The 22,017-nt window shown below is 26.0% G+C and overlaps 1 long non-coding RNA gene across 14 annotated transcripts in view; it reads right to left on the bottom strand.

Annotated features, from left to right (window-relative positions):
- Positions 1-22,017, bottom strand: part of LOC105674630 (uncharacterized) — a 38,779-nt gene that overhangs the window by 16,295 nt on the left and 467 nt on the right. For 7 of the 14 annotated variants that reach the window (XR_010888023.1, XR_010888024.1, XR_010888019.1 and 4 more), the window contains exons 2-13: positions 21,339-21,572; positions 18,717-21,051; positions 17,621-17,783; positions 14,948-17,299; positions 13,790-13,972; positions 11,121-13,503; positions 10,207-10,375; positions 7,505-9,917; positions 6,591-6,759; positions 3,904-6,301; positions 2,744-2,938; positions 290-2,451 (exon numbers count right to left, since the gene is read on the bottom strand). This is a non-coding gene — a long non-coding RNA (uncharacterized lncRNA). Of the gene's footprint in view, positions 1-289; positions 2,452-2,743; positions 2,978-3,903; positions 6,302-6,590; positions 6,760-7,504; positions 9,918-10,206; positions 10,376-11,120; positions 13,504-13,789; positions 13,973-14,947; positions 17,300-17,620; positions 17,825-18,716; positions 21,052-21,338; positions 21,573-22,017 lie in introns of all 14 variants that reach the window. The other 7 variants (XR_010888018.1, XR_010888028.1, XR_010888021.1 and 4 more) reach the window with 7 other exon arrangements.

Raw genomic sequence — 22,017 nt, 5'->3', positions numbered from 1 at the left:
TAAACAAAATAGAAAATATTTTTATAATTTTTTCATGGTTTTCAACTACTGCCGTACATAGTAAATTATGATATTATTACCATGATATAGTACATGAAAAATTAAATTCTTCGTATATCGTCTCTTTTACTTTTCACAAATATGTATATAATAAAGGAAGTTAATTAAATAATAATTAAATGAAAACCGTTTAAATAATTTTAAAAGGTTAAATTTTTATATTTTTTAAATCTAATTAGACAGTAAAAGTAAATTTAATGTACGATAAAATTGATTAAAGGTCACTTACTAAGTTTTGGTAGATGTTTTTTTTTTAAGAAGAATAGAGTTTGATGTAGCCAAATTTCTCGCTTTATCATACATGCCTAAGTAAATCGCGAGGTCATGAGACGTCTGTCACTCAAGAACGTTCAAAGGCAACAACAAGCAGGATCGCGATCGATCCTTCGCCTATTTTTCTCTCTATAACCATAGAGCCTGCGCATTGTCTGCTAATAACGTGACTAAAAAATTACAAATATCATCATTGTAGTGGTACAGTTTATATGGTACGGTTTTCAAAGGTTGCTTTTTGCAAATATCACGATGCTCGCAATAAGTAATTGCAATAATAATAATCTAAACCATACACTCATTTAAAAATATATATAAGTTTAATATTTTAATAATATAATATTTCAATAATACTATGATATTGCAACGATATTATACATTTCGTATTATTATATTTTTGAATAAAATGTTTTTTTGCATCTCAATACAAATGTCATTTGCTTTATTTACAATGTTGTAATTTGAAAATTACACATAGTTTGCATCCAACCAATTAAAACTAAGTTTCGCGGAGCTTTTACATCTAATATCGTCTATAAATTATGGAACGCTATATATTTGAACAGATTTAATTTTGTTGCAGTTAATTCTTATAAAAATGCAGAATTTGTATGAACATCTGATCAAAATATCATAAAGTCTTACATTTTCATTTAAAACCTGCCTGCGGGTGCATTTTTCTGCAGAAGGCAAACTTTTCGGCACAAGCGTTCATTATTGATCTTATTAGCATTCCGAACACAACTTCCACATAAACATTCTACATTTATTTTTTACTTTGTCATAATAATATTTTGGTTGAAAATAATTGTAAGGACCTACGTTGTAATTGTAATTGCATCACCATACTAAAAAATCGATACAATACACATCAATTAAAGTATTACACACGCGTTAATTAATCAACATCCATTAATTTTCACAAATAAAAACTCAATAATTTAAAACTTTAACAATAAAAAAAAAGAGCAATTAAAGAGCGTTTTTTTACAAGGACAAATTTAAAAAAAAATCAGATAATTGAAATATGGGTATTTTCTTAACAAACAGTGATGACTGTTTTCGTGTAACGGCATTATTTAATATTAATTAATAAAGTAAAGCAATTGAGCATAACGAAAAAGCAGTTAAAGAGCAATTTTTTGTTGCTGCATGTTTCAACATTATTACACTTATTCCCAGCGCCAACTTATGACTGCACGACTGACTACGTGTGTTGCGCCACATATATTTGTTCGTTATACTGACAATAAACATTTAAATACATCATAAAAATGCAATTTAATTAATATCAAGGTATTAGAATATTCATCTATTCATAAATAATGAATAAAATTAGAAAATTCTAAAATTATATTTCTTCTTAGTTGAGAGAAAATGTTTATCACTTACGTCACATATTTAAAAAAACATATCAAACTTTTACAATATGTTAAATATCTAAGTGTAAAGAAGAAATACAACACTTCTGTTGCGTGTTTAAAAATTTTGATAATAATTTAGCACAATTACAGTAATTCTATATAAGATGATATTTTTTAAACCAACATATTATTCAATTAACACTGATATATTTTTACCTAACTTTATATATGGTTCTTATTATTAAATTATTGTACGTGGTATTATATACCTAATACAGCGACAAAAATAAAAAAATTAGAAATTAAGAAGTGCATCCTTTTATTTATACAAATATTCTTACATATTTTATAAACATATCCGTAAATTTTATTTTATTACAGTCATTTATTGTAAAAATAAAACACTTTTACAAGCATTTTATAAAAATTTCACAGAATCTTTCATTTAGTACTTATTTCTATTTAAAGTCAATATCGAACTATTATAAATACATATCAATATATGGGAAATTCTTAACAATTTTACATCAAAGGTGCATCTAGAATTATGAACGATCTTTACGACAATATATCATACATGTTTCTAGTGAATGAAAATTATTTTGATTTCCTCCACAACCACTATATATAAAAGATTGACATGTTTTGTTTTTCGTATTATACCAATACCTCAACTGCTGTTCGCAAACATCCCCACTGCAGCATATACCAACGTCATTATCATAATTACAAAAAGCAGTAAGAAAAAAAATTCCTGTAAAAAAAAAAATACATTGTGCAAAAATTTAAATCATAACGAATGCAGTAAACTATGAACAAAAAATAAATCAATTTATACACAGTTTAATATTTATTCTATTATTCCAGTAAAATTTAACTGACAACTTTATATTTCTGATATTTGTAACAATTTATTATAACTAAATATATACATTAAATAATAATTAACAATTTGAGTTTTCCAAATTATATGAGAAGTATCATAATAGCAAATAGCACAAAAAATTACTGTGCGTGTAGAATGTGAAAGAAAAAAAAACACTTACTTGTAATAATGCTTGTATAATAATCTTTTAGATTAAATGTACGAGATTTCATATTTGTATTACGTGGGTATACAATGCTCAACATGCTGTAGATGACAAATACGAATAACAAGCTTATTTTGAAACCCATCCTTTCGGGTGTTGTTTTGATTAAATTTCGAATAGTTCCGTTTGATCAATATAATATATGATTCTCTAAAAATTTTATTATTAATAATTATTATACGAATTGATCTGAAATTACATAAATTTAATTTTGATTATAACATTATACATAAAAAAAGATTAATGTTCAAACAAGTGAATCATAAAGTCTAATCTGATTTATGTACACGAATTTATAAGTTGTTTCAATAGATAACGTAATTTATCTGTCCTTTACAATAACTTTAAATTGTGAAGTCAGCAATGTTTATTATTTATCACATGCATATATATACCAAAAAAATAAAATATAACTTTGTAAAGGAAATGTAAATAACATTGTTAAATGTTAACAATTAATCCTTCGATACATTTCTTAGGCAAGAAATTGCCGCAAAATTGTGTTTGTGTCTATTAGTATTCTATTAGTATTATTCGTACAAATGGAATTCGCACGTTCGGCATTATTTGGTTCTGTCACGATTAAAACATAAGATAATCAGAGTGTGAAAAATTTTTGCGTCATAGTTACGATGCGTGTATGAATATTAAACGCAGCACTTTGAAAAACAAATCGTTAATGCATAAGATTTACTTGTAAAAGAGCAAAATTTATTATTTATATTATATCCAATCTTGTTGGATTACAAAGAAAATTTTTTGTCAAAAATAATTATGTACGTTAGTAATCGCGGACCATGAAGACGCAAATTGAAAATTCTTTCTATGTTTCAAATGCGAACAAAATAATAAAAATTTTTATAATTTCCTTATGGTCCGCACAGCTACTGCCGAGTACATAGTTATTTTTGATATAAAATTTTCACCGTTATACATGTCAAAAATAATTCTCTCTATATCATCTCTATCACTTTTTATAAAAATGCATATAATAAAAAAAGTTATTGGAAAAATATCAAAACAAAAATTTTTTTTAACAATTATGCGTCTAATAAGTCTAATTAAATAGTAAAATTAAATTTAACATATGATAAAATTAATTGAAGGTCACTCACCAAGTTTTAGTAGATTTCTTTTCTTAAGAAGAATCGAGTTTGATATATCCAAATTTCTGACCTAATCGTACATGTCTAAGTAAATCGCGAGGTCAGGAGACGTCTGTTACCCATAGACGACTAAATGTAACGGTATGCAGGATCGCGGTCGATCCTTCGCCGATCTCTCTGTCTATAATCGTAGAGCTTGCGCATTGTCTACTAATAACGTGGCTGATAAATTACGAATATCATCGTTGTGGTACACCGTGTGGTACGGCTATGAAAAAATGCCTATTGCAAATCTCACGATGCTCACGATAAATAATTGCTACAATGATAATTTGAACCATACACTTATCATATAATATATATAAGTTTATTTAATTTTTAAATAATATAATATTTTAATTATAATATAATAATGCAACAATATTATACATTTTGTATTATTATATTTTTAAATAAAATGTTTTTTTGCATCTCGATGCAAATGTCATTTGTTCTATTTACATTTTTGTAACTACAAGATTACACATTATAGTTTGCGTCCAATCAATTAAAACTAATTGTAAGTTTCGCAGATCTTTTACATCTAATGTCGTCTATAAATTATAGAACGCTAAATGTGCCCAATTTACGTAGAAAATGAATAGAAAGTATACAATATTTTCATATTATATAAATATTCCAAGAAACTGATTGTTTTTAATTAACATTACATGTTCTGATGTTATTAAATTATTGTATATAATATAATGTATTCAATGTGTGTTAAATTGAAAAAAAACATAGTAAAAAGAGTAAAATAAAAATGAAAGAAATGTTTGTTTTCTCTTATACATATATTACAACGGATTTAATTTTGTTACAACTAAAATTCTTATAAAAATAAAGAATTTGTATGTGTGTGTGTGTGTGTGTGTGTGTGGAATATTTGATTAGAATTTTATACAGTCTTACATTTCCAACTAAACCTACTTGAAAGTATATTTTTCGACGGAATGCAAATTTTTTGGCACAAGCGTCTATAATTGAATTTGTTAGCATTCTCATCACAACCCTTCGCACAAACATTCTATATTTATTTTTTATATTGTTATAATAGTATTTCTTTTAAAAGTGATTGCAAGGACCTACGCTGTAATAAAATTGCATCATTAAACTGTAAAATCGATACGATACACATCAAATAAAGTATTACAAACGCATCAAATAGTCAATATTTATTAATTTTTTAAAATAAAGATTTTAAAAATTAAAATTATAACAATGGAATTAAAAGGAACAATTGTGCAGCAATTTTTCTTGAAGAATGGATTTTAAAGAAAATAAGTGTAAATATGGTTATTTGCTAAGTAAACAGTGGTGACTGTTTTTGTGTCATAGCATTATTAATATTAATTAATTAAGTAAAGCAACTACGGATATCGAAGAAGCAGTTGAAGTAATTTTTTGTTGCTATATGTTTCGACATAATTACTTTTATTGCCAGCGCAAATTTATTACAAGTACGCGACTGACCATGTGTATTGCGCTACGTGTATTTGATCCATATTGACATTGAATATTTGAATTCATAAAAATACAATTTATTTAACATTAAGTTATTAGAATATGCATCTGCTGCTAAATAATAAATAAAATTAGGATATTTTAAAATTTTAATTTTTCTTACTTAAAATTGTTTTTTTTTTACCTTACACTTTCAAAAAGCACATCAAATTTTTACAATATCTTAAAGATCTAAATATAAAAATAAAATACAACACACTCATTGCATGGGTGCAATAATTTTGATAATAATTTAGCACAATTATGAGAACTCTATATAAGATGATACTTTTTAAACCAAAATAATATTTCAATAAACACTGATTAAGTTTTATTTAAATTATTATACGCTTCAATATTATTAAATTATTGTATATAGTGTTATATACCTAATACAACAGAAAAAAAAATTAATTAAGAAGTACTTTCTTTTATTTATACAAACATTCTTACATATTTTATGTACACATCCGTACATTTTATTTTATTACAGTCATTTTTAGTAAAAATAAAATACTTTTACAAGCATTTTACAAAGACTTCACAGCGTCTTTTATTTAGTACTTCTATTTAAAGTCAATATCAAATTATTATAAATATATATAAATGTATGTGAAATTCTTAACAATTTTATTTCTAAGTTGTTTCTAGAATTATGCAAAACCTACACACCAATTGCTACACGCATCAAAAGTCAAAAAATTATTCATATTTCCTCCGCAACCACTGTATAAAAAAACTTTACATGTTTGGACTGTCTTATCATACCAAAATCTCCAATTATATTCTTCAGATATATTGGTAGAATTCTTCACAGTGCCGCAATCATGCCCCATGTTAACATATTCTTGACATAAAGTACGAACTGTAAGAAAGAAATACATTGTGCAAGTACTTAAATCATAACGTACACAATAAACTATAAAAAAAAACTAATTTATATACACAGTTAAAAATTTATTGTATTATTTCAGTAAAATTAAACTGACAACTCCATATTTCAGAAATTTATAGCAATTTATGATAACTAAATATATATGCACTAAATAATTATTAACAATTTGAGTTCTTTAAGTCATATAAAACGTATTATAATAGCAAATAAAATAAAATATTACAATGCGTGTCCAATGTGAGACAAATAAAACACTTACCTAAACAAACATTATATAGAAAGGATTCCGTTGTTGTAGGATTCGTATATACAGTGCTGAAGTTTACAAGTACGAGTAACAAGCTTATTTTAAAATCCATCTTCTCGTGTGCTGTCTTGATTAAATATCTTGATAATAGTTATGTTTGATCAATATAATATATGCTCCTCTGAAAATTATATTATTAACAATTGCTATACGTACCAATCTAAAATTTTATAAATTTTATTTAGATCATAATATAACATATAAAAAAAAATTAATGTTAAAACAAGTAAGTCATAAAATCCAATCTAATTTATACACGAGTTTGTAAGTTGTTTCAATACATAACGTAATTTGTCGCGTACGTTCCGCATTATTTAATCCCGTTTCAATTAAAACATAAGTTAATCATTGTTAAAAATTTTTGAGTTGTAGTTACGATGCGTAAATAAATATTAAACACAGCACTTTGACAAAAGAAATCGTTAATGCATAAAATTTGCTTATAAAAGACCAGAATTGATTATCCCTATTATATCGAATCTTGCTGGATCACGAAGAAAATTTTATGTCAAAAATAATTATATACGGCAGTAACTGCGGACCATGAAGCCGCGGATTGCAAATTTTTACTAAGTACATATGTGAATAATACATTAAAATTTTTTATAACTCCTTCATGGTCCTCAGCTATAGCCGTACATAGTAACTTTTGATATTATCTCCATGATATAATACATGTGAAATTAAATTCTCCGTATATCGTCTCTTTTACTTTTCACAAATATGCATACAATAAAAGAATTATTGAAAAAATAGCAAAACGAGAACCGTTTAAATGATTTTAAACGGTTAAATTTCAATATTTTTTAAGTCAAATTAAATAGTAAAAGTAATTTTAATATACGATAAAATTGATTAAAGATTACTTATCAAGTTCTGGTAGATTTACTTTCCCAAAATAAATCGAGTTTGATGTGGCCAAATTTCTGACCTAATCGTACATGCTTAAGCAGATCGCGAGGTCAGAAAACGTCTGTCACTCATAGACGACTAAATGTAACAGCATGCAGGATCGCGGTCGATCCTTTGCCGTTTCCTCTTTCTATAACCGTAGAGCCTGCGCATTGTCAGCTAATAACGTGGCTGATAAATTACGAATATCATCGTTGTGGTACACCGTGTGGTACGGCTATGAAAAAATGCCTATTGCAAATCTCACGATGCTCACGATAAATATTTGCTACAATGATAATTTGAACCATACACTTATCATAAAGTATATATAAGTTTATTTAATTTTTAAATAATATAATATTTTAATTATAATATAATAATGCAACAATATTATACATTTTGTATTATTATATTTTTAAATAAAATGTTTTTTTGCATCTCGATGCAAATGTCATTTGTTCTATATACATTTTTGTAACTACAAGATTACACATTATAGTTTGCGTCCAATCAATTAAAACTAATTGTAAGTTTCGCAGATCTTTTACATCTAATGTCGTCTATAAATTATAGAACGCTAAATGTGCCCAATTTACGTAGAAAATGAATAGAAAGTATACAATATTTTCATATTATATAAATATTCCAAGAAACTGATTGTTTTTAATTAACATTACATGTTCTGATGTTATTAAATTATTGTATATAATATAATGTATTCAATGTGTGTTAAATTGAAAAAAAAACATAGTAAAAAGAGTAAAATAAAAATGAAAGAAATGTTTGTTTTCTCTTATACATATATTACAACGGATTTAATTTTGTTACAACTAAAATTCTTATAAAAATAAAGAATTTGTATGTGTGTGTGTGTGTGTGTGTGTGTGTGTGAATATTTGATTAGAATTTTATACAGTCTTACATTTCCAACTAAACCTACTTGAAAGTATATTTTTCGACGGAATGCAAATTTTTTGGCACAAGCGTCTATAATTGAATTTGTTAGTATTCTCATCACAACCCTTCGCACAAACATTCTATATTTATTTTTTATATTGTCATAATACTATTTCCTTTAAAAGTGATTGCAAGGACCTACGCTGTAATAAAATTGCATCATTAAACTGTAAAATCGATACGATACACATCAAATAAAGTATTACAAACGCATCAAATAGTCAATATTTATTAATTTTTTAAAATAAAGATTTTAAAAATTAAAATTATAACAATAGAAATAAAAGGAACAATTGTGCAGCAATTTTTCTTGAAGAATGGATTTTAAAGAACATAAGTGTAAATATGATTATTTGCTAAGTAAACAGTGGTGACTGTTTTTGTGTCATAGCATTATTAATATTAATTAATTAAGTAAAGCAACTACGGATATCGAAGAAGCAGTTGAAGTAATTTTTTGTTGCTATATGTTTCGACATAATTACTTTTATTGCCAGCGCAAATTTATTACAAGTACGCGACTGACTATGTGTATTGCGCTACGTGTATTTGATCCATATTGACATTGAATATTTGAATTCATAAAAATACAATTTATTTAACATTAAGTTATTAGAATATGCATCTGCTGCTAAATAATAAATAAAATTAGGATATTTTAAAATTTTAATTTTTCTTAATTGAAATTGTTTTTTTTTTTACCTTACACTTTCAAAAAGCACATCAAATTTTTACAATATCTTAAAGATCTAAATATAAAAATAAAATACAACACACTCATTGCATGGGTGCAATAATTTTGATAATAATTTAACACAATTATGAGAACTCTATATAAGATGATACTTTTTAAACCAAAATAATATTTCAATAAACACTGATTAAGTTTTATTTAAATTATTAAATTATTATACGCTTCAATATTATTAAATTATTGTATATAGTGTTATATACCTAATACAACAAAAAAAAATTAATTAAGAAGTACTTTCTTTTATTTATACAAACATTCTTACATATTTTATGTACACATCCGTACATTTTATTTTATTACAGTCATTTATAGCAAAAATAAAATACTTTTACAAGCATTTTACAAAGACTTCACAGCGTCTTTCATTTAGTACTTCTATTTAAAGTCAATATCAAATTATTATAAATACATATAAATGTATGTGAAATTCTTAACAATTTTATTTCTAAGTTGTTTCTAGAATTATGCAAAACCTGCACACCAATCGTAACACGCCTCACGAGTTAAAAAATTATTCATATTTCCACCGCAACCACTGTATAAAAAAACTCTACATGTTTTGACTGTCTTATCATACCAAAATCTCCAATTATATTCTTCAGATATATTGGTAGAACTCTCCATAGTGCCGCAATCACGCCCCTCGCTAACATATTCTCGACATAAAGTACGAACTGTAAGAAAGAAATACATTGTGCAAGTACTTAAATCATAACGTACACAATAAACTATGAAAAAAAACTAATTTATATACACAGTTAAAAATTTATTGTATCATTTCAGTAAAATTAAACTGACAACTCCATATTTCAGAAATTTATAGCAATTTATGATAACTAAATATATATGCACTAAATAATTATCAACAATTTGAGTTTTTTAAGTCATATAAAACGTATTATAATAGCAAATAAAATAAAATATTACAGTGCGTGTCCAATGTGAGACTAATAAAACACATACCTCTACAAACATTATATAGAAAGGATTCCGTTGTTGTAAGATTTGTATATACAGTGCTGAAAGTTACAAGTACGAGTAACAAGCTTATTTTGAAATCCATCCTCTCGTGTGTTGTCTTGATTAAATGTCTTGATAATAGTTACGTTTGATCAATATAATATATGCTCCTCTGAAAATTATATTATTAACAATTGCTATACGTACCAATCTAAAATTTTATAAATTTTATTTAGATCATAATATAACATATAAAAAAAAATTAATGTTAAAACAAGTAAGTCATAAAATCCAATCTAATTTATACACGAGTTTGTAAGTTGTTTCAATACATAACGTAATTTGTCGCGTACGTTCCGCATTATTTAATCCCGTTTCAATTAAAACATAAGTTAATCATTGTTAAAAATTTTTGAGTTGTAGTTACGATGCGTAAATAAATATTAAACACAGCACTTTGACAAAAGAAATCGTTAATGCATAAAATTTGCTTATAAAAGACCAGAATTTATTATCTCTATTATATCGAATCTTGCTGGATCACGAAGAAAATTTTATGTCAAAAATAATTATATACGGCAGTAACTGCGGACCATGAAGCCGCGGATTGCAAATTTTTACTAAGTACATATGTGAATAATACATTAAAATTTTTTATAACTCCTTCATGGTCCTCAGCTATAGCCGTACATAGTAACTTTTGATATTATCTCCATGATATAATACATGTGAAATTAAATTCTCCGTATATCGTCTCTTTTACTTTTCACAAATATGCATACAATAAAAGAATTATTGAAAAAATAGCAAAACGAGAACCGTTTAAATGATTTTAAACGGTTAAATTTCAATATTTTTTAAGTCAAATTAAATAGTAAAAGTAATTTTAATATACGATAAAATTGATTAAAGATTACTTATCAAGTTCTGGTAGATTTACTTTCCCAAAATAAATCGAGTTTGATGTGGCCAAATTCCTCGCTTAATCGTACATGCCTAAGTAAATCGCGAGGTCAGGGAACGTCTGTTACCCATAGACGACTAAATGTAACGGTATGCAGGATTGCGGTCGATCCTTTGCCGATCCCTCTGTCTATAATCGTAGAGCTTGCGCATTGTCTACTAATAACGTGGCTGATAAATTACGAATATCGTCATTGTGGTACACCATGTGGTACGGCTATGAAAGAATGCCTATTGCAAATCTCACGATGCTCACAATAAATATTTGCTACAATGATAATTTGAACCATACACTTATTATAAACTATTTATAAATTTATTTATTATTTTAATAATTCAATATTTCAATAATAATATAATAATGCAACAATATTATACATTTTGTATTATTATATTTTTGAATAATAAAATGTGATTAAATAGTAAAATAAATAATAAAATATGTGATTGAATAGTAAAAGGTTTTGAATAATAAATTTTAAATAATAAATTTGAATAATAAAAAATGTTTTCTTGCATTCCGATGCAAATGTCATTTGTTTTATGTACCTGTTGTAACTTGAAGATTACACGTTATAGTTTGCGTTCAACCAATTGAAATTAAGTTTCTCGAAACTTTTACATGAAATGTGGTCTATAAATTATGAAACGCGAACTTCGTCCAATTAACGTAAAAAATAAATAGAAAGTATACAATATTTTTAAATTATATAGAAATCCCAAGAAACATTGATTGTTCTTAATTAAAATTACATGTTCTGATGTTATTAAATTATTGTACATAGTATAATGTATTCAATGTGTGTTAAAATAAAAAAAACATAGTAAAAAGAGTAAAATAAAAATGAAAGAAATGTTCGTTTTCTCTTACACATATATTTCAACGGATTTAATTTTGTTACAACTAATTTTTATAAAAATAAAGAATTTGTATGAATATCTGATCAAAATTTCATACAATTTTACATTTCCAACTAAACCTACTTGGAGGTGTATTTTTCGACAGAATACAAATTTTTCGGCGCGAGCGTTGATTATTGAATTTGTTAGCATTTTCATCACAAGCTTATTTTGAAATCCATTTTCTCGTGTGTTGTCTTGATTAAATTTCTAATAGTTACGTTTGATCAATATAATATATGCTCCTCCGCGGTTACTGACATACATAATTATTTTTGATATAAAATTTTCTTCATGATATAATACATGTTAAATTAAGTTTTATGTATATCATCGCCATTACTTTTTACAAAATTGCATATAACAAGTTATAGAAAAAATGGCGAAACAAGAATCGTTTAAATAATTTCAAGTTTAATTAAGTAGTAAAAGCAAATTTAATGTTATGATAAAATTGATTGAAGGTCATTTACCAAATTCTGACAGATTTCTTTTCTTAAGAAGAATCGAATTTAATGTGGCCAAATTCCTCGCTTAATGGTACATGCCTAAGTAAATCGCGAGGTCAGGAGACGTCTGTCACTCACAGACGACTAAATGTAACAGCATGCAGGATCGCGGTCGATCCTTCGCCAATCCCTCTTTCGATAACCGTAAAGCTTGCGCATTGTTTGTTAATAATATGGTTGATAAATTGTAAATATCATCGTTGTGCTATACCATGTGGTACGACTATGAAAGAACGTCTATTGCAAATTTCGCAATGCTTGCAATAAATATTTGCAATAATGATAATCTGAATCATATACTTATCATGAAGCATATATAAGTTTAATATTTCAATAATATCTCAACAGTAATATAATAACGCATAATATTATACATTTCGTATTATTTTATTTTGGATATCTGATTAAGTTTTATTTTAATTATTAAACGTTTCAATATTATTAAGTTATTATATGTAATATATATCTAAATTAGCAAAAAAATAAAAAATTATTAAAAAGTACTTTCTTTTATTTATACAAATATTCTTACGTATTTTATGTACACATCCGTACATTTCATTTTATTACAGTCATTTATTGTAAAAATAAAACACTTTTACAAGCATTTTATGAAGACTTTGCAGAGTCTTTCATTTAGTATTTCTATTTAAAGTCAAACTGTTATAAATACATATCAATATATAGAAATTCTTAACAATTTTATATCTAAGGTGCATCTAGAATTCTACATTTTCATTACACAAATCCATACACTTTTCCTTTGTATAAAAATTATTTTTATTTCCTCCGCAACCACCGTATATAAAAATGTTACATGTTCCTTCTTCCATATTATACCAATATCTTAACTGACCACGTATTTCGTTAGGACTCTCCGCTTTGTCGCAATCACCAAAGCTATAATCATAATCACAAAAATCAGGTCCTGTAAGAAAGAAATACATTATGCAAAAATTTAAATCATAACGCATGCTGTAAACTATTTTAAAAAATTAATTCATTTACAGTATAATATTTATTCTATCATTCCAGTAAAATTTAACTGACAACTTTATATTTCTGATAATTGTAACAATTTATTATAACTAAATATATACATTAAATAATAATTAACAATTTGAGTTCTCCAAATTATATGAGCAGTATCATAATAACAAATAAAACAAAAGATTACTGTGCGTGTTCAATATGAAAGAAAAAAAAATACTTACTTCCATAAATTGCTCTATATTTTTTTGCATCAAGTATATTAGGATTCAAATTTGGGTATACAATGTTACACATGCCGTAGGTAACAAGTACGAATAACAAGCTTATTTTGAAACTCATTCTTTCGTGTGTTGTTTTGATTAAATTTTTAAAAGTTCCGTTTGATTAATATAATATATGATTCTCTGAAAATTTTATTATTGATAATTATTATACGAACTGATCTGAAATTACATCTTATGCATTTACAAATTTAATTTTGATCATAACATCATACATAAAAAAAGATTAATGTTTAAACAAGTAAATCATAAAATCTAATCTGATTTATGTACACGAATTTATAAGTTGTTTCAATAGATAATATATCTATATTTGTTCTTTACAATAACTTTAAATTGTAAAGTCAGCACTGTTTATTATTTATCACATGCATACATATACCAAGAAAATGGTATATAGCTTTGTAGAGGAAATGTGAATTACATTGTAAAATATTAACGGTTAATTCTTCGATACGTTTCCTATGCAAGAAACTGCCGCGAAATTGTGTTTGTGTCTATTAGTATTCTATTAGTATTATTCGTATAAATGGAATTCGCACGTTCGGCATTATTTGGTTCTGTCACAATTAAAACATAAGATAATCATAGTGTGAAACATTTTTGCGTTATAGTTACAATGCGTGTATGATTATTAAGCGCAGCACTTTGAAAAACAAATCGTTAATGCATAAGATTTACTTGTATAAAAGCAAAATTTATTATCCATATTATATTCAATCTTGTTGGATTACGGAGAAAATTTTATGTCAAAAATAATTATGTACGTCAGTAACCACGGACCATGAAGCAGCGGATTGAAATTTCTTACTATGTTTCACATGCGAATAAAATGTAAAAATTTTTATAATTCCTTCATAGTTTGCAACTACTGCTGCGTACATAGTAACCTTTGATATAAAATTTTTACCGTCATATATGTTAAATAATATTTTCTCTATATCATCTCTTTCACTTTTTATAAAAAAGCATATAATAAAAAAAGTTATTGAAAAAATACCGAAGTGAGAATTTTTTAAACAATTATACGTCTAATAAGTCTAACTAAATAGTAAAAGTAAATTTAACGTATGATAAAATTGATTAAAGGTCACTTACCAAGTTTTAGTAGATTTCTTTTCCTAAGAAGAATCGAGTTTAATATGGCTAAATTTCTGACCTAATCGTACATGTGTAAATAAATCGCAAGGTCAGGAAACGTCTATCACTTACAGACGACTAAATATAATAGCATGCAGGATCGCGGTCGATCCTTTGCCGATTCCTCTTTCTATAATTGTAGAGCTTGCGCATTGTCAGCTAATAACGTGGCTGATAAATTGCGAATATCATCGTTGTGATACACCGTATGGTACGGTTTTTAAAGAGCGCCTATTACAAATCTCGCGATGCTCACAATAAATATTTGCTATAATAATAATCTGAATTGTACACTCATCATAAAGTATAGAGTTTCATATTTTAATAATATGATATTTCAATAATAATAATAATTTAGTAATATTATACATGTCGCATTTTTGTATTTTTGAATAAAATAATTTTTTTATCCTGAAACAAATATCATTTACTTCATTTATATTGTTTTAACTTTAAGATTAAAATTTATAGTTTACTTCCCACTAATTAAAACTAAATTTTACAGAGCTTTTACATTTAAATTTGTTTATAAACTATGCAATGCTAACTGTGCTCATTTTACGTAGAAAATAGAAAAGATACAGTATTTTCAAATTACATAGGTATGCTAAGATAATTACATGTTCTGATGTTATTAAATTATTGTACATAGTATTATGTATACAATGTGTGTTAAAATAAAAAAAACATAAAAAAAGTGAAAAATGATGGAAATGTTCGGTTCCTCTTACACATATATTTCAACGGATTCAATTTTGTTTCAGTTAATTCTTATAAAAATAAAAAATTTGTATGAATATTTGATCACAATTTCATAAAGTTTTACATTACCATTTAAAACCCGCTTAAAAGTGCATTTTTCGACAAAAAAACAAACTTTTCGGCACAGACGTTTATTAGTGAACTTGTTAGCATTCCAATCACAATTCTCCAGACAAACATTCTACATTCATTTTTAATTTAGTCATAATAATATTTCGTTTAAAAGTGAGTGCAAGGACCTACGTAATTATAATCGCATCACCAAATTGTAAAATCGATAGAATTCACATAAAATAAAGTATAAAAAACACATCAAATAATCAACATTTATTAATTTTCATAAGTAAAAACTCAAAAAATTAAAAATTTAACAATGGGACTAAAAGAAGCGATCGAGAAGCGTTTTTTCTAGAAGAACATATTTTAAAGAAAATAAGTGCAATTAGGAATATTTGTTGAGTAAACAGTGGTGACTGTTTTCATGTAACAGCATTATTAATATTAATTATTTAAGTGATGCAATTACAGATATAAAAGAAGCAATTAAAGAGAAATTTTTTTTTGCTGTGTGTTTCAACAATATTACTTTTATTCCCAGCGCCAACTTATGACTGGTGCTCGTGTATTACACCACATATGTTTCATCGATATATTGACAATGAACATTTCAATACATCATAAAAATGTAATTTAATTAATATCAAGTTATTAGAATATTCAACTACTCATAAATAATAAATAAAGTTAGAAAATTCTAAAATTATAATTCTTCTTACTTGAGAGGAAATATTTATTACTTGCGTCACATATTTAAAAAGACATTTTAAACTTTTACAATATGTTAAATATTTTTAAATATATGAAAAGAATACAACACTTTTGTTGCGTGTGTAATAATTTTGATAATAATTTAGCACAATTACAGTAATTCCATATAAGATAATATTTTTTAAACCAAAATAATATTTCAATAAACATTGATTAAGTTTTATTCAAATTATTATACGCTTCAATATTATTTTTATATTTATTAAATTATTGTATGTAGTGTTGTAAGTAGTAGAAAAATAATTAATTAAGAAATAATTTCTTTTATTTATCTACACATATATTCCAACAGATTTTATGTACATACAGATTTTATGTACATTTCGTACATTATATTTTATTACAGTCATTTATTTTAAAAATAAAACACTTTTGTGAGCATTTTATAAAGACTTCACAAAGTCTTCAATATATATATAAGCACTTCTATTTAAACTCAATTATTTAAACTATTACAAATACATGTCAATATATTTTCCAAAAAGTTATATGTGTGGTGTATCTAAAGTTCTGCTAGTTCACTGCAATTGCCCATGCAATCTAGCCAAGTTTCAAAATTATTTTCATTTCCTTCGCAATCCCCGTATACAAACATTTCACATGTCTCCTGATCCTTATTAAACCAAAATCTCAATTTATCATGTATATCAGTCCTGCTCATGTCATAGAGGCAGTCCATAGGCTTACCATAGTCAGATGGAAGATCACATAGTTCTTTTCCTGTAAGAAACAAATACATTGTGCAAGAACTTAAAACATAATGCATGCAGTAAACTATAAGAAAAATACATATAAATTTATGTATAGTAAAATATCTATTCTATCACTGCGATAAAATTAAACTGACAACTTCATATTTTTGTAATGTACAGCAATTTATGATAACTAAATATATGCATTAAATAATTATTAACAATTTGAGTTTTCTAAATTATATGAAAAGTATCATAATAACAAATGAAATAAAAGATTATCATGTGCGTGTACAATGTAAGAGAAATAAACACTTCCATAACGCTTCCCTTAATTCTAGTGTCTTACGTGAACGGGGTTTCTCGGCTTTTTTTGCTGGACACAGGTATACCGTGCTAAACACGCTGAAGATAACAAGTGTGAATAACAAGCTTATTTTGAAACCCATCCTGTCGTGTGTTGATTTAATTGAATTTCTAGTAGTTACGTTTGATGAATATAATATATGTTTCTATGAAAATTTTATTATTAATAATTATTATACGTACAGATCTGAAATTACATTAATCCAATTTTGATCATAACATCATATATACAAAAAGATTAATGTTTAAACAAGTAAATCATAAAATATAATCTGATTAATGTACACGAATTTATAAGTTATTTCAATAGATAACGTAATTCATCTGTGGTTTACAATAATTTTAAATTGTAAAATCAGCACTGTTTATTATTTATCATGCATATAACAAGAAAATGGAATATAGCCCTGTAGAGGAAATGTGAATAACATTGTAAAATATTAATGATTATTCCGTTGATACGTTCACTATGCAAAAAACTCCCGCAAAGTTAGTTGTGTCCATTAGCCTACGAATGGAATTTGCACGTTCCGCACTATTTGGTCCCGTCACGACTAAAATTTTAACTAACCATAGAGTGAAAAATTTTTGCGTTATTGTTACGATGCGTGTATGAATATCAAATGCAGCACTTTGACAGTAAAAATCGTTGATACATAAAATTTGCTTAAAAAAGAGCAAAATTTATTATCCATATTATATCTAATATTGGTGAATCTCGAAGAAAACTGTATATTAAAAATAACTACGTACGGCAGTAACAGCGGACTATGAAGCCAAGGATTGAAAATTTTTACTATGTTTCACATGTCAACAACATAGTAAAAATTTTTATAATTCCTTCATTGTCCGCAGCTACCGCCGTACATAATAACTTTTGATATAAAATTTTCTCCGTGATATAATATATGTTAAATTAAATTCTCTCTGTATCATCTCTTTTACTTTTCACAAAAATGCATATAACAAGAAATTTATTGAAAAAATGGCGAAACATAAAACGTTAAAATAATTTCAAGTCTACTTGAATAGCGAAAGTAAATATAATGTTATGATAGAATTGATGGTAGGTCACTTACCAAGTTTTGATAGATTCCTTTCCTAAGAAGAATCGAGTTTGATATGGTTTAATTCCTGGCTTGATCATACGTGCCTAAGTAAATTTGAGATCAAGAAACGTTTGTTACTCACAGACGACCAAAAGCAACAGCATGCGGGATCGCGATCGATCTTTCGCCGATCCCTCCTTCTATAACCGTAGAGCTTGCGCGTTGTCTACTAATAATGTGGCTGATAAATTGCAACCATCATTGTTGTGATATACCGTGTGGTACGCCTATAAAAGGACGTCTATTGCTAATCTCACGATGCTCGCAATAAATATTTGCTACAACGGTAATTTGAACCGTACACTGATCATAAAGTATAGTGTTTAATATTTCAATAATATAATATCTCAATAATAATAATAATAATGCAGTAATGTTAAACATTTCGTGATCTTTTATTTGTAAATAATATATTTTTTTGCATCTCGAAACAGATATCATTTGTTTAATTTACAATGTTTTAACTTTAAGATTAAACTTTATAGTTTACTTCCCACTAATTAAAACTAAATTTCGCAGAGCTTTTATATTTAATTTTGTCTATAAATTCTGGAACGCCAATTGTGCTTATTTTACGTAGAAAATAGAAAGGATGTAATGTTTTAGAGTTACATAGGTATCCCAAAAAATTGCATGTTCTGATGTTTTTAAATTATTGTACACGGTATTATATATTCAATATGTGTTAAAATAAAAAACTAAAGAAAAAAAACAACAACGAAAAAGATTCTCATACACATTTATTTCAACGGATTTAATTTTGTTATAGTTAATTCTTATAAAAATAAATAATTTGTATGAATATGATCTGTTCAGAATTTTATACAGTTTTTCACATTTCCATTTAAAACTCGCTTGGAGGTGTTTTTTTTTGGCAGAAGGTAAACTTTTCGGCGCAAACATTTGTTATTGAACTTGTTAGCATTTCTATCACAACCCTCTACACAAACATTGTACATTTATTTTTACTTTGTCATAATAATATTTGAAAAAATACAAAGACCAACGTTATAATCATAATCACACTCCCATACTATACACGTCAAATGAAGTATATTAACAGTGGCATCAAATAATCAATATTTATGAATTTTTATAATTAAAAACTCAAAAATTAAAAAATTTGACAATGGAAATAAAAGGAACAATCATGCAGCAATTTTCCTAGAAAAATAGATTTTAAAGAACAAAAGTGTAAATATGGTTGTTTGCTAAGTAAACAGTGGTGATCGTTTGCGTGTAACAGCATTATTAATATTAAATAATTAAGCAAAGTAGTTACGGATGTCGAGAAAGCAATTAAAAAGTAATTTTTTGTTGCTATACGTTTCGGCATAATTACTTTTATTGCCAACGCCAATTTACAGGTACACGACTGACCACGTGTATTGCGCTACGTGTATTTGATCCATATTGACACTGAATATTTGATTTCATAAAAGTACAATTTATTTAACATCAAGTTATTAGAATATGCATCTGCTCTTAAATAATAAATAAAATTAGGATATACAAAAATTTTAATTCTTTTTACTTAAAATTGTTTTGTTTCTACCTTACATATTCAAAAAGCACATCAAACTTTCACAATATGTTGAAGATCTAAATATAAAAAAAAAATACAACACTTTTACTGCATGTATGCAATAATTTTGATAATAATTTAGCACAATTACTGTAATTCCATATAAGATATTTTTTAAACCAAAATAATATTTCAATAAACATTGATTAAGTTTTATTTAAATTAGTATATGCTAAAAAATTATCAAATTATTATATGTATACCTAATACAGCAAAAAAAATAAAAAATAATTAATTAAGAAGTACTTTCTTTTATTTACATGTATATATTCCAACATATTTTGTGTATATGCCCGTACATTTCATTTCACTACAGTCACTTATTGTTAAAATAAAATACTTTTACAACTATTTTGTAAAAACTTCGCAAAGTTTTTCATTTAGTATTTCTATATAAATTTAAATTATTACAAATATATATCAATATATAAGAAATTGTAAAAAATTTTATTACCAAGGTGTATACACACACACAAAATTATATTTTTTCAAAACTTCAAAATGTTAAAACTGCAGTACTGTTATGGCAAATGTCCATGCATTCTACCCAAGTTAGAAAATTATTTCGAGTTCCACCGCACATTCCCCACATAAAAGATACACATGTTGTCAAATTTGAATTATAATAATATCTGAATACAAAATCCTTTTCGCTAAGCGGCTTCTTCGACTTTGTGAAGCACTCACCAGGGTGATACATTTGATCACATATTTTTGGTCCTGTAAAAAAGATATACATTTTACAAAAACTTAAATCATAACGCATGCAGTAAACTATAAAAAAATATCAATTTTGATACAGTAAAATATCTATTCTATCAATGCAGTAAAATGAAGTCGACAACATCATGATTTTGTAATTTACGGCAATTTATGACAACTAAATATATGCATTAAATAATTATTCACACAATTTGGGTTCCTTTAATTATATGAAAAGTATTATAATAGCAAATATAATAAAAGATTACTGTGCGTGTTTAATGTGAGAAAAATAAGATACTTACTACCATTACGCTGCCTAAGCTTTTGTGTCGGACGCAAAGGTTTTTCTACCTCTTTTGCTGGACACAGGTATACCGTGCTAAACATGCTGAAGGTAACAAGTATGAATAACAAGCTTATTTTGAAATTCATCCTCTCGTGTGTTGTCTTTATTGAATTTCTAGTTGTTACGTTTGATCAATATAAAATATGCTTTCCCGAAAATTTTATTATTAATAATTACTATACAAACTGATCTGAAATTACATAAATTTAATTTTGATTATAACATCATATATAAAAAAAAGATTAATGTTCTAACAAGTAAATCATAAAATCTAATCTGATTTATATACTGGAATTTATAAGTTGTTTCAATGGATAACGTAGTCTACCTGTTCCTTACAATTCTCTTGCGTAAAGAACATATTGTTGTTTACGCAAAATCAGCACTGTCCATTATTTATTACATGCATATAGCAAAAAAAAGAATATAGCTCTTTAAAGAAAACGTGAATAACATTGCAAAATAGTAATGATTATTCCTTCGATACGTTTGCTATGCAAAAAACTATCGCAACATTTGTTTGTGTCTATTAGTCTTATTCGTTCGAAACGAATTCACACGGTTCACTTTATTTGGTCCAGTAACGATTAAAAAATAAATTAATCATAAGCTAATTATAATGTGAAAAATTTTTG

This window comes from Linepithema humile, chromosome 1 (genome assembly GCF_040581485.1).
Source record: "Linepithema humile isolate Giens D197 chromosome 1, Lhum_UNIL_v1.0, whole genome shotgun sequence".
Classification (NCBI taxonomy): Eukaryota; Metazoa; Arthropoda; class Insecta; order Hymenoptera; family Formicidae; genus Linepithema; species Linepithema humile.
The sequence above is the reverse complement of the archived record's forward strand: the minus strand, read 5'-3'. Positions and strand labels throughout refer to the sequence as shown.